The sequence below is a fragment of the Ovis aries genome, chromosome 26 (genome assembly GCF_016772045.2).
Source record: "Ovis aries strain OAR_USU_Benz2616 breed Rambouillet chromosome 26, ARS-UI_Ramb_v3.0, whole genome shotgun sequence".
In the NCBI taxonomy this organism is placed as follows: domain Eukaryota; kingdom Metazoa; phylum Chordata; class Mammalia; order Artiodactyla; family Bovidae; genus Ovis; species Ovis aries.
The window spans coordinates 38953114-38965711 of record NC_056079.1 but is presented as its reverse complement, the minus strand read 5'-3'; positions in this window follow the sequence as shown (position 1 = coordinate 38965711).

Genomic DNA, 12598 nt, shown 5'->3' with positions numbered 1-12598 from the left:
GCCTGTTTTTGCCCACCTGGGCTTACCTGCTCCTGACCTCCCTGCTGGGCTGCTGCTCCTGCCCTAGTGCCATGGGTAACGCAGAGTTTGTATCACCAGCTACAGTGAGCAGGACACAGTTCCATTTGACCTAGGAACACCTCCCTTGACAGGAAGCGTGTGCTGGGCTCCTTCCTCCAGAACCCATTTTGCAATTTTTGTCTGTAACTCAAAGAGACCCTTACTGTTTTCTCCTCTGTCTGGACTACACAGTATAGCACTATAAACACATATACACAGTCTTGATATTTCTTTCTTCTTTGGTGTGCACTGACTTCTCTGGATATATTCTCAGTGCTTCCTGGGTGAGGGCCAGGCCTTTTCTCCCTCCTGGTCTTAGTGCAGAGCTGACAGTCCAGTGGGGGACACACAGTAGGCAGTTGGTGTGAATTTAATGTCATGGAAAGGTAGCAATGGTTTCTATGGTATCTGCCAATTTTATGTTTTAAGCCGCTGCTAAAATTTAGAGAGTTTTCTCAAAGGTAGATCCATCGCTTTGCTCCACTGAATGCATCTTACAGGTTTGATGAACAACAGTATCCCAGGAGAACAAGGCTGGGCATTCATATATCACAAGCAGTTTTTTGGAAAGACCCCAGACACAAAAGAGCACCAGTGACATTATTTTTCATAAGGGCCAGTAATAGGCAAACCATGCTCTCGCCCCTATCCGGGAGGGGCGCTGACGGGCGGGGTATGAGAGGCGGTTTCTGGAATCCTGTGATGTTTCGTGTCTAGATCTAGAGGGTAGTTCAGAAAGGTGTGTTCAGCGTTGTGAAAACTCACCGGCTGTGTGTGATGTTCTGTGCACTTTTGTCTCTATATCTATTCATAAATATAAGAAAAAATTCCTATTTGTGTGTCCATTTATTTTTGTAGAACATGAGTAGAAACACCATCAATTTGGGCTCAAATAGAGATGATGCTTGGAGAAAGAAACAGCAACCCACTCCAGTATTCTTCCCTGGGAAATCCCACAGACAGAGGAGCCTGGTGGGCTACACGCAGTTCATGGTGTTGTAAAGAGCCGGACACGACTGAGCAACTAAACCACCGCTCCCAGAGAGGATGCTATCTCGACCTCCTCTGAAAGCCTCTGCCCCACGAACCTGGGAAAAGAGAGCTCCTGCTCATGGGGGGTCATCTCGAGGCCTGAGAAATACGTTTCTAGAGAAGTCAGAGTCAGCTGCCTCTCCGGTGGACAATATAGAACTCTTCTCTCCTGGAAACACAGATGCCTGAGCCAACTTGCCAGGTGGATTCTCCGCTGTCCACCGTGGAGATGGCCCTCAGTAGTCGGGCAGCTCAGCTCCCGGCTGTCTCAGCGGCCTCACAGATGGCGAGAGTGTTTATGAACAATACTGGCAAGGCATTTGCATGTAATATTTATACCTCCTGGCCTATTAGGGGAGAAAAATACGTGTGTGTGCCTTTTTTTTTTTTTTTTTTTGAGAAAAGAATACAGACACTGAAGCTTAAGAGTGACAGCATATTTTGCTGAGCGCATATCTTTGGTGAGCAGCATTGCCTTTTCTGTATTTCTCTTTTTTGGAAGGATTTACATATAGCCTTTGGTAGCACGGTTTTATGTTGCTTATGTGCTGATTCTGGCCTTGGGGAGAAAAGTAGGGAAAACCAAGATAAAACAGATTTTGTGCCCATATGACCAGGCCACAGGATCAAGGTTTTCTTAACTTCACCCTGAAGTACCTCAGATGGTGTTTTTCAACCCGGTATCAGAACTACCAGCGTTGCTTGTTAATGTCAATTCCTAGGTACCAGCCCGAACGTAGTAAATCTCTGGTGGGCAGGTCCCAGGATGCTACATTTAAAATAAACTTTCCTGATGATTTCCAAGCACCTTAAAGTTTGACAAATACTGGCCCAGTGGCTACTGGCAGGTGTCAAACGTGGTCTGTGTCGGACTCAGAAAGCTTCCCAAGAATCTCTGGGAAAGGGTTTGTGGTGGGAACTTTTACAAAGTCAAGGTCACGGTGCCACGACGAGGCAGGCCAATCTTCTGAACTTCAGAGGGGAAGACATACAGCTCGCCTTCCTGGAAGGGCGTGTTCGGAGTTCTTTGTGAGTCAGCAGCCAGCCTGGTAACTGCTCACCAAGCGTTCTCGGCTTCTCTCCTTCTGTGTTGGCAGGGATTGTGACTTTCACATTCCCTTTCAATCACAAAACTTTCCTTTTCTGTACATTCTTTTTTTTTTTTTTTTTTTTTTTGCCACAGCAGCTGTTTCTAAAGGAACTGTGTTGCCTTTCTTTTGGTGGATTGTTTTCTTTCTTCCCGAAGACATTTGAAAGCATCCTCCTCTCTGGGTTTTGCTCAGTTGACTTTATTACAAGGACACATCAGCAAAAGTACATCGAGTGATGTGCTGGTCAAAGTGAAAAGCAAACAAACAAAAAAACTTTGTTGGAAACGTAGTTAGAAATAAACCACAAGGAGAAAAGATTACTTCTGGTATAACTCAGCATTTCTAAGTAAGCGTGTGTAAGAGTCAAGGAGAACTGGTTAGTTTCCTACATCCCAGAGTCTGTGTGGGTGTTGGAATTAGAAGCATTGAGAACTTTAGGGTAATATCCCATAATTTCACTATTTTCATCTTAACTTTTTGATTTGAGAGGCTCTAGAGGAGAAAGTGTTCCAACTTTTTCTTTGGTGGACTAAACAATGACAGATGTGCCAATGAAATAGGGGAGATGTCTTGTTCAACAGTTTCTAAGAGCTCTAATCTGGGGGTCTTGGTCCCCCGAGGAGGGTCCCTGGGATGCCCACATACAATCCAGATTGCATGGAGGTGTTGGTAGCAGATATAAGTATGAAGCAGCTGATAGGCAGCAAGGGGCACTTGTCAAGGAAGGTTACCTTATAATCTAAAAGGTTTTTTTTTTTAACATGCTCAGTCACTCAGTTGTGTCCAACTCTTTGGGACCCCATGGATTATAGCCCGCCAGGCTCCTCTGCCCATGGAATTTTCCAGGTAATAATACTGAAGTGGGTTGCCATTTCCTTCTCTAGAACATTTTCCCGACCCAGGGATCAAACCTACTACTTTTGTTTCTATGAATCTGACTACTTAAATAGCTCATACAAATGGAATCCTACAGTATTTGTCTTCCTGTGATCTGATTTGACTCAGCATGATAATTTTTTATTGGTGCATAGTTGATTTACAGCGCTGTATTAGTCCCATGTGCACAGCACAGTGATTCAGTTGTACGCACACATGTAGCCACTCAGTTTTAGATTCTTCTTCCATGTAGGTCATTACAGAATATTGAGTAGAGTTCTCTGTGCTATACAGGAGGTAGTTATTAGTTAACTTCATATACACTAGTGTGTATATTTTGACCCCAATCTTTCAATATATCCCTCCCCACCCCATTCCCCTTTGGTAGCTGTAAGTTCATTATCTAAGTCTGTGAGTCTGTTTCTGTTTTGTAAATAAGTTCATCTGTGCCAGTTTTTCTTTTTAGATTCCACATATAAGTAATGTCACATGGTATGCGTCTCTGTCTGGCTCACTTCACTTAGTATGATAGTCTCCGGGTCCATCCATGTTGCTCCAGATGGCGTTATTTCTTTCTTCTGAATGGCTGAGCACTCTGCTACTGTACATGTGCCCCGCATCTTCATCCGTTCACCTGCTGACAGACAGTGAGCTTGTTTGCATGTCTCGGCTGCTGTAGACAGTGCTGCGTGAACACTGGGGTGCGTGTAGCCTTTTGAATCATGGTTTCCTCTGGATACACGCCCCAAAGTGGGATTGCTGGGTCATATGATAGCTCTGCTTTTAGTTTTTTAGAGAACCCCCATATCATTCTTCATGGTGGCTGCACCAATTTACATTCCTTCCAACAGCATAGGAGGGTTCCCTTCTCTCCATACCCTCTTCAGCTTTTGTTATTTGTAGACTTTTTGATGCTGATCATTCTGACCAGTGTGAGGTAATACCTCATTGTAGTTTTGATTGGAATTTCTCTAATAATTAGTGATATTGAGCACAACGTCCTCAAATTTTATCCATGTTGTGGCACGTGACAGGACTTCCGTATCATCTAAATGTTTTGAAATATGATTCCGAAAATTTCCCCAACTAGCATCTCAACTGGTGGCAACGTCTGAAGGTGTCTTTAGGTTGTCATCACTGAGACAGGGGCGTGTGTGTGTGCCACAGGCACCTCGTGGGCAGAGCCGTCAGATAGTGGTAAATACCAAACATGTACAGGACAGCCCCTCTACCCTCCAACAAAGAATTATCTGGCCTCAAATGTCGAATGATCAAGGCTGAATTTGAAAGCAGGGCACAGGACTGTGAAGATCAAGTTGGGAAGGATGTTCCCAGAGTAGCAGTGGATTGGAAAGCTGTTTGGGCTTTGGAGCAAGAGAAGAAGTATCAAGGCTGAAGCCTGAAGAACAGACCTGTGTATTAACTTGATGGAGAGAAAGAAGAATTCACTTTTTCTATTTTTGTTTCAATTATCTAGGATGGAAAAACATTGCCCAAGAACAAAGGAAAAAATGCTAAAAACAAAATATGGAAGTATTGTGGCCTCAGAAATATTTAGTCTTGAAGTTGTGTCCACCTCTTTTCCAACCCCATGGACTGTAGCCTGCCAGGCTCCTCTGTTCATGGAATTTTCCAGACAGGAATACTGGAGTGGGTTACCATTTCCTTCTTCATGGATTTTTCCTGACCCAGGGATTAAACCCACATCTTCTGCATTGCAGGAGGATTTTTATTTTATTTTATTTTATTTTTTTACCACTGAGCCCTGGCCTAAGAAATACAAGCCAGTAAAAGAAGACTTAGTAAATTTAACAGAACTGAAGTTACCCAAGAATAAAAGGAACCAAGCCTCTAAAATGCTAAGGGAACTTAGAAATGTGATCCGAGTCTCAGCATCATTGTCAGTAACCTCTGAGGGCACATAAAGAAGTTCCAGAAAAATGAGGACAGTCATATAATTCCCTTATTCTCATAAAGACTAGCTTCTGGTTGATATAAACTGGTAGCCTTGATGTTTACAACCTCGCAACATTGTGAAATAGATCATTAAGCTGTTTATATACCTTTAGAAAAGGCAAGGATCTATAGCCACTTCTGCCTGCAGTCAGCTCTTTATACCTGTGGATGCGAAATCCAGCCTCGGATGTACTGGTCCATTTTATACCAATGACTTGAGCATCTGTGGATTTTGTAATTGTCTGGGAACCTGGAACCAACCCACTGAGGATGCTGAGGAATACCTGTATTAATTTAGAGGAAGACAGCTGAAGCTGATTTCAGTTCCCTTATAAATACTTTATGAGGCTGGTAGATGCATCAAACTCTCCAGTCAATTTTTTTCTTGATGTCAGCAGTGTTTGAGAAGATCAGACTTGTCGCTAGTCGTGTGGGGCCATGTCCATCCAGGTGGAGGCCTCTAATGGGGTTACACAGGCTTTAACCCTTGGTATCACATCTTTTTAAGTCAGAGACTGAATTAGATGACACAAAGCAAAGACAAATAATGCACATTTTTATTATAATCAAAATTGTATTTATTACCTCCACAAGTTGGGATGATGATTCCAAAGCCTCCAAAACAAAACTTCAGAGTAAACCGGCCCTTAATTTGCATCAGTAAGTTAAATACTCGTGAGAATAACGAAGACATGGTTTGCTAGCACTTTCTGAAGAACATCTGTGGTTCTGATGGACCTGTCACATCACAGGTTCAAAGAGTTGTTATGAGAGAGACACTGCTTATCTAACATCTTATTAACAGCTAATAAGATATTAGACTGTGTAGATCATGGAAATGATTGCTTGTGCTAATTAGACCACACAGAGAATTTTGTTGTGTTCCAGTGTGATCTTTCAGGGAGGACTGTTATAATTGATCGAGTTGTTAGGATGAGGAGGAAGATAGTTGATTATTAATTGATTGTGGTTGATTAGAAACTATGTCCTGGGAGAAATAGTTGAAGTAACTAGAGAAGAAAAAAGATCTATAGCAGGCTTGGTTAATTAGACACAGCAGGCTTAATATTCTAGGAAAGTTATTACATAGGAAGGGTTTAGTCATACTAAGTAAATTGGGAGCATAGAAATAAGACTTCTGACCTTCAGAAAACACTGTCTAACAACTGGACTGAGACAGCACACGATCCTGTCTGTTTAACAGCAACTGATATGCCCTGAAGGGGCTGGAGCAAGGGTGATGAAGAGATCTTTTTTCATTTGATGGAGAGCAGGTTAAATCAAAGGGCTTCCCTGGTAGCTCAGCTGGTAAAGAATCCACCTGCAATGCTGGAGATCCCAGTTCAATTCCTGGGTCGGGAAGATTCCCTGAAGAAGGGATAGGCTATGCACTCTAATATTCAACTTCCCTGGTGACTCAGATGGTAGAGAATCTACCTGTAATACAGGAGACCTGAGTTCGATCCCTGGGTTGGGAAGATCCCCTGGAGAAGGAAATGGCAACCCACTCCAGTATTCTTGCTTGGAGAATCCCAGAGGAACCCGGTGGGCTACAGTCCAAAGGGGCGGAAAGAGTCGGACACGACCAAGCAAATAAGCCCACGGCACAGGTTAAATCAGAAGGAACCACACTTGCTGTCTTACTAGAATCACTCAGGAGCTGTTTTTTAAAACATGCTAAGGTCAGAAATCCATTCCAGAGGTTCTAATTGAGTAGGCGTGGGGGAAGGGCCCAAGAATCTAGATTTTAAAACAGAAAGTTCCTTACATGATTGAGGCATGCACTCACGTTTGAGAAGCAAGCACGTGGTCCCTAAGCTCCCCTTCAGTCTCACAATTCTGAGTGACGATAAGGGCCATGTAGGGAAGGTCTCCACAGTGCCTCCGTGAACTTGATCTACCCTCTATCTCCTTGTGCTTCTTCAAGGTCTGTCAAAGTCCGGCACTGTGGAGAGACGTTTACAGAGGTTATCTCACTTAGTTCTCACCACAAACAAATAAAGAAGGCCTATCCTGAGGTGCCTGCTGGACTTGTGGAAACTGAGGTTCCGAGAAGTTAGATGACGACTTAGCAGCGGAATGAAGATTCACTTCCGGATTGTCTGATGGCAAAGCTGGTTCTGTCCACCAATTCACTCTTCTGTCTTCCACATCTGTTCTGCAAACAGAAGAACATCGGGCTCCAAGGTGCAGGAAAGAGTGTATCCTGGAAAAGGCAGAAAGATGATAAATCTTGCTTTTCCCTTCTTATTGCCCCCCCTCCTCAGACCCATGGGAGTTCTGCAGGTGTATCTTGCCTTCTGACACATTAGTGACACATATGTTTCTTTCACCCTGTTTACCCTTTGTATTTTATTTTTTAAATTTTATTGGATTACAGTTGATTTACAGTGCTACGTTAGTTTCAGGTGTGCAGTATGGCGATTCCATCACACACACACACACACACACACACACACACACACACACACACACACATTCATTCTTTTCCAGATTCTTTTCCTATTTAGGTTATTACAGAATATTGAGCAGAGTCCCTTGTGCTGTAAAGTAGGTCCCTGTTGGTTAACTATCTTACTAATGTATATATAGAGAGTAGTGTGTGCACGTTAACCCCCAGGTTCTAATTCATTCCTCCCTGCATGTTTTCCCTTTGGTAGCCATAAGCCTGTTTTCCAAATCTGTGAGTCTGTAAATAAGTTAATTTATTTCATTTGTTAAAAATTAGATTCCGCATATGAGTGATATCACATGATACTTGTCTGGTTCCTTTAGTTCTTAAATTGTCAAAACCTTCCTGGATCTTTGCCTTTTTTTCCAAATCAAGACTAACAATATTTCTGTGGGCCCTTGAGAGCTAGTTTGTTTGTGTAGAAGTTACCTGAATGGATTGAAGGGGAGAATTTGTTTCAAGGAATAGTCCCAGTAGACAGAGGCCCCATGCCTCTGTCCTCACAAGCATCCTGTTACAGAGAAGAATCCATAATAAGATGCATGTCACATAAGTGCAGTTAGGAATATATAGGAAATATATACGAAAAACCTGCCCAGCTAGTCACATCATAATGTGAACATTCCTTCTGAAAATTCTGCCACAGATTGAACACAGTGTGCCTGGTTGCATATCCTTTGTTTGAGGTTTAGAATAACACATGATTGGCATCATCAAGTAATTGCCCAGAAAATCATGTTTTTCAATTATAACTATACCATGTCTGTCTGTCCATCTATCTATCTCTCATTTCTATGGACTTGAAAACACTTGAGCTGGAATTCTAATTTCTTCAGTATATCTAGAGATATTCTGAAAATACCTATAATCACCATGGTTTTAAAGCAGATATTCTGGAACTATCTATTATCACCAGGTTTTTAAATAAAGCTTCATTGATGGAGAGAGCCAGACAGAGAGTGAAAATCCTGTAACACAGCTGATGGGGAAACCGAGGCTCAGAGAAGCTGCAGAGTGGAGCTGAGGTCACACAGCAGCAGCAGCCGGTGTCTGGGGTGGACCAGGGCCAGGCTCTGCTCTTCATTTCTGTATATATATATTTTATAATGAATGTTCTCAGATGGGATTTAATGAAGACACTGTGTAAAAACCACAAAACTTAAATAAGGAAGTAAATAAATAAACAAAGCTTCACTGAACACAGAGGGAAAGCGCTCCTATTATTTGTCAGCTCTTAACCCCTCTCATCCCAGGGCCTGGTGACCAAGTTTCATAGAGCTGATGATGTTGGAAATACGAATCAATGGCTCCTTCATTCCAAGTGCAGGCTGAGTTTTATTTTTTTCAAAGCTTCTTGAAAACACATTAAATTTGAATAAAATCTCCGGGCAGGCTGTTCGGTTCTGTCTGACCTTTTGGTAAACATGATGAATGGAACTCCAGTACCAACGCTGCCCCTTGATACAGAGTTCTGCTAGGTGCCACGTGGGCCTCTGGGCAGAGGTGGAGTGGTCTTCACTGAGCTGTTTCACTGGGGGTGCAGGTAGGCTGTCAGTCAGGCACAGCCGTGCCAGGGTTTTTAATAAACCATGATTAGGCTGTAGAGTTCTTTTCAGGCTTTTGGCTCTGCTCGCATTTAACTGATCACATTCCCTCTTCACAGCTGCTTCTCACAGAGCATTTTTAAGCTCTTGCAGGAGACAGAGGGAGGTTTGAATGTGATCCAAGCATTGGGTTTCCATTAAATTCATCAAGGAACAAAAGACCGGAGGGGGAAGGCATATTTGGTGGAGACTGGGCGCACTGTCTGATTTCCGTGTTCTCTGGGAAATCCTGCTTCTTTCTAGTCATTTAACAAGCAAGTGGGGAGCTGTGTCTTGGGGAGGAGCCTGGCATAGCCCAGAGGCTTGGGAGGCCAGCCTCAAGGCTTCTGAGGAAAGGGAGGGACAGACCTTCCATTCCTCTGGGCATTGGTTTCTTTATCTTTATAATCAGGGTGCTGGAGAGAAAATTCTGGCTGCTTTGGCTTCCGTGATTCTAGTGTAGAGGTTGGCAGATTATTTTCCTTTGGAGGGTGAGGTAGTAAATATTGGGTTGGCCACAGCGTTCGTTCAGATTTTCTGTTCCATGTTATGGAAAAACCCAAGCAATCATTTTGCCCACCCTGATATTTTTGACCTGTGTAGGCCAAGAGGCACAATCAAGGATCTTGCATAGGTATTATAGAACAAGAGGGCAAAGAAATGCCCATCAGTTTTAACTGAGACACTGTAAAATACACCACTGCTGCTAAGTTGCTTCAGTCGTGTCCAACTCTGTGCGACCCCATAGATGGCAGCCCATGAGGCGCCCCCGTCCCTGGGATTCTCCAGGCAAGAACACTGGAGTGGATTGCCATTTCCTTCTCCAATGCGTGAAAATGAAAAGTGAAAGTGAAGTCGCTCACTCGTGTCTGACTCTTAGCGACCCCATGGACTGAGGCCCACCAGGCTCCTCCGTCCATGGGATTTTCCAGGCAAGAGTGCTGGAGTGGGGTGCCATTGTCTTCTCCGAAAATATACCACCAGTTATCAAGTATAATTTTTTTCTTTTCTCTTTTTTGTAATGGAGGTCTTCTAATGAGGAGAACAGAATTCTGGTATTAATTTTTTTGTTGGGAGCAGATAACATCTTGCTTCAGTGGGATTCAAACTTAGTCTTCTCTGTTGTCAGAGAGATTGCAAATATTGATCTGTAGAAACCATTCTTGGCTCATGCGTGCGTGCTAAGTTGCTTCAGTCATATCCGACTCTTTGAGATCCCATGGACTATAACCCACCAGGCTCCTTTGTCCATGGAATTTTCCAGGCAAGAATACTGGAGTGGTTTGCCATCCCTCCTCCAGGGGATCTTCCTGACCCAGGGACCAAACCCAAGGGTTTCTTGTGTCTCCTGTATTGACAACTGAGTTCTTTACCACTAGCGCCACCTGGAAGCCCACTTGGCTTATGGGCCATGTGGAGACCAGGAGTGGGCCATGTTAGGTCCACAGGATGTGGCTGTCAGTTTGTCTGGTGGTGCAGAAATACCCTTGAAGGAGTTGACAAAGGAACTGAATTAAAAAGAGGCATCAGACAACACGAAAAGGAAAGGTATTCCAGGCAGACGGGAATCAAAACATGGCAGCAGTGGATGGCTTATGTCTCAGGTCAGGACGGCAATGGGAGCTCAGGACGGGAGGGAATGGGCTCTCAGTGAACACGTCCTGAGGCAGAAGTCACACCAGAAACAAAACGCATCTTCCAATGCCAGCCAGTTAAAAATTATTTTTGTCTGGTCCATCTCAAATTGTCCACCCTCGTCACCTTCTCTCCATGGTTGTTTCTATGACTTTTTAAAATTACCAGTCACTGTCCATGGCCAATATCCTTTTTTTGGTTGATTTCTTTGCTTCTAAAATTATATATGACCTGCTATCAAAATTTAGTCACTGAGTTCTGATGGAGTATATAAACAAATACCTCTGGGGATTCAAGGTGCTTCTAAAGTAAACTGCCCTCTGATCTGTTTAGGCGTCTCAGTGGGTAAAGAATCCACCTACAATGCAGGAGATGTGGGTTTCTGCTCTTGGGTTCGGAAGATCCCCTGGAGGAGGGCATGACCAGCTGCTCCAGTATTCTTGCCTGGAGAATTCCATGGACAGAGGAGACTGGTGGGCTATAGTCCGTAGGGTCACAGTCAGACAAGACTGAAGGGACTGAGGGCACACACGCGCAGCCCGCCAGCCAGTGATAAACATTCAGGAAGATTTGGATGTCATCTCGGCGGTGACGTCATGTTACAGGCTTTATTGATTTTACATGTTATAGAGTAGTTTTACATTTCTGCAAGTGAATGTGTATGTCCAGTTAAGTTAGTTACGCTGCTGCTATGTCCTCAAGCAAAATCACTCTTTCCCTGCCCCCCAGATAGCCTGAAATGCCTGCCTATTTCTATTGTGTAGTTTATGCAGGCTTCCCAGTTGAGGCTGCAGCGGTACTTCCCCACATCCTGTCTCCGACAGATCCCTTGACTGGTGGTCTAGAGAGTCGTGCAGCCCATTGCTGTCTGTGAGGTCTGTCATAGCCTGAGTTCTAGAAAGCAGAGCCTGAATCAAGGCTTGAAGTGCTGAGGCTTTATTTGGGAGATGGAGTCTAGGGCACAGAGTGAGATAAAAACAAAAGCCAAGAAAGATGTGAACCAAGGTGGAGCCCTGCATTGCCAAGCTGGCTAAAGCTTTACAATGAGCTGTGAAGAGATGATCTAGAATGCTTGGCTGGTGCACCCACTGAGCCGAAAGGACATCTCCAGGCCATCTGTTTGGTGGAGCTGTGGCTTAGAGAAGTCCACAAGAGGGGTGGCGGACCGGAAGTTCATCGGCCCAGTTCCTTCCCATGTCCTGTGTCTCCTAGGCCCAGATTCACATCGTGGGCAGTTAACTCTGTCGCACTGCAGGACTGCATCATGCGGTCCCTTGGGTGTCTTCTTGGAGTGCCGGATTTCATCACTTGCTTCCATTTATACCCAGAATGTGAGGGGCAACCAGGAATCCCAGGTCTGTGGCTGCTTGGGCCAAACACATGGCAGTAACCGAGGGGGAGGTTAATACCCCAAGAGCAAGGGGCTGGTCAGTTCCTGGAGGTTGCAGCCCACACTGAGAAGTGGGAAGCCAGTGAGGTTTGCATCTGATCCAAGGTCACTAGTCAGATGCCAAGTTAGACTCTAGAACGAGAGGGGCCAATAGGCTAGAGGTGGGATCGACCTGAACCTAAAACGTGGGTGAAATTGAGATTTCTAGAGACGGAGCAAACGGCTAGTTGCTCATGGATAATAGCAAGATACAAAGATGAACAATCTGGGAGGTGAAAGTCTGGGGCCGTTCACAGGCTAGTCTGGCCGGGGTGGTCTTGGACTTTCTTTGTGTTGTGTGTTTAGCACTATTGTTTGCTACCTACCCACCTTCCCCCCACCCCCACCCTCACTTCTATCATTTAGGAAACACCCATCTTGTAGCTCAGTTGCCATGCCCTCTCCACATACTTCAGGTAAGCTGGCCCAACCCCAGGCTTCCCTGGTGGCTTAGCTGATAAAGAATCCGCCTGCAATGCAGGAG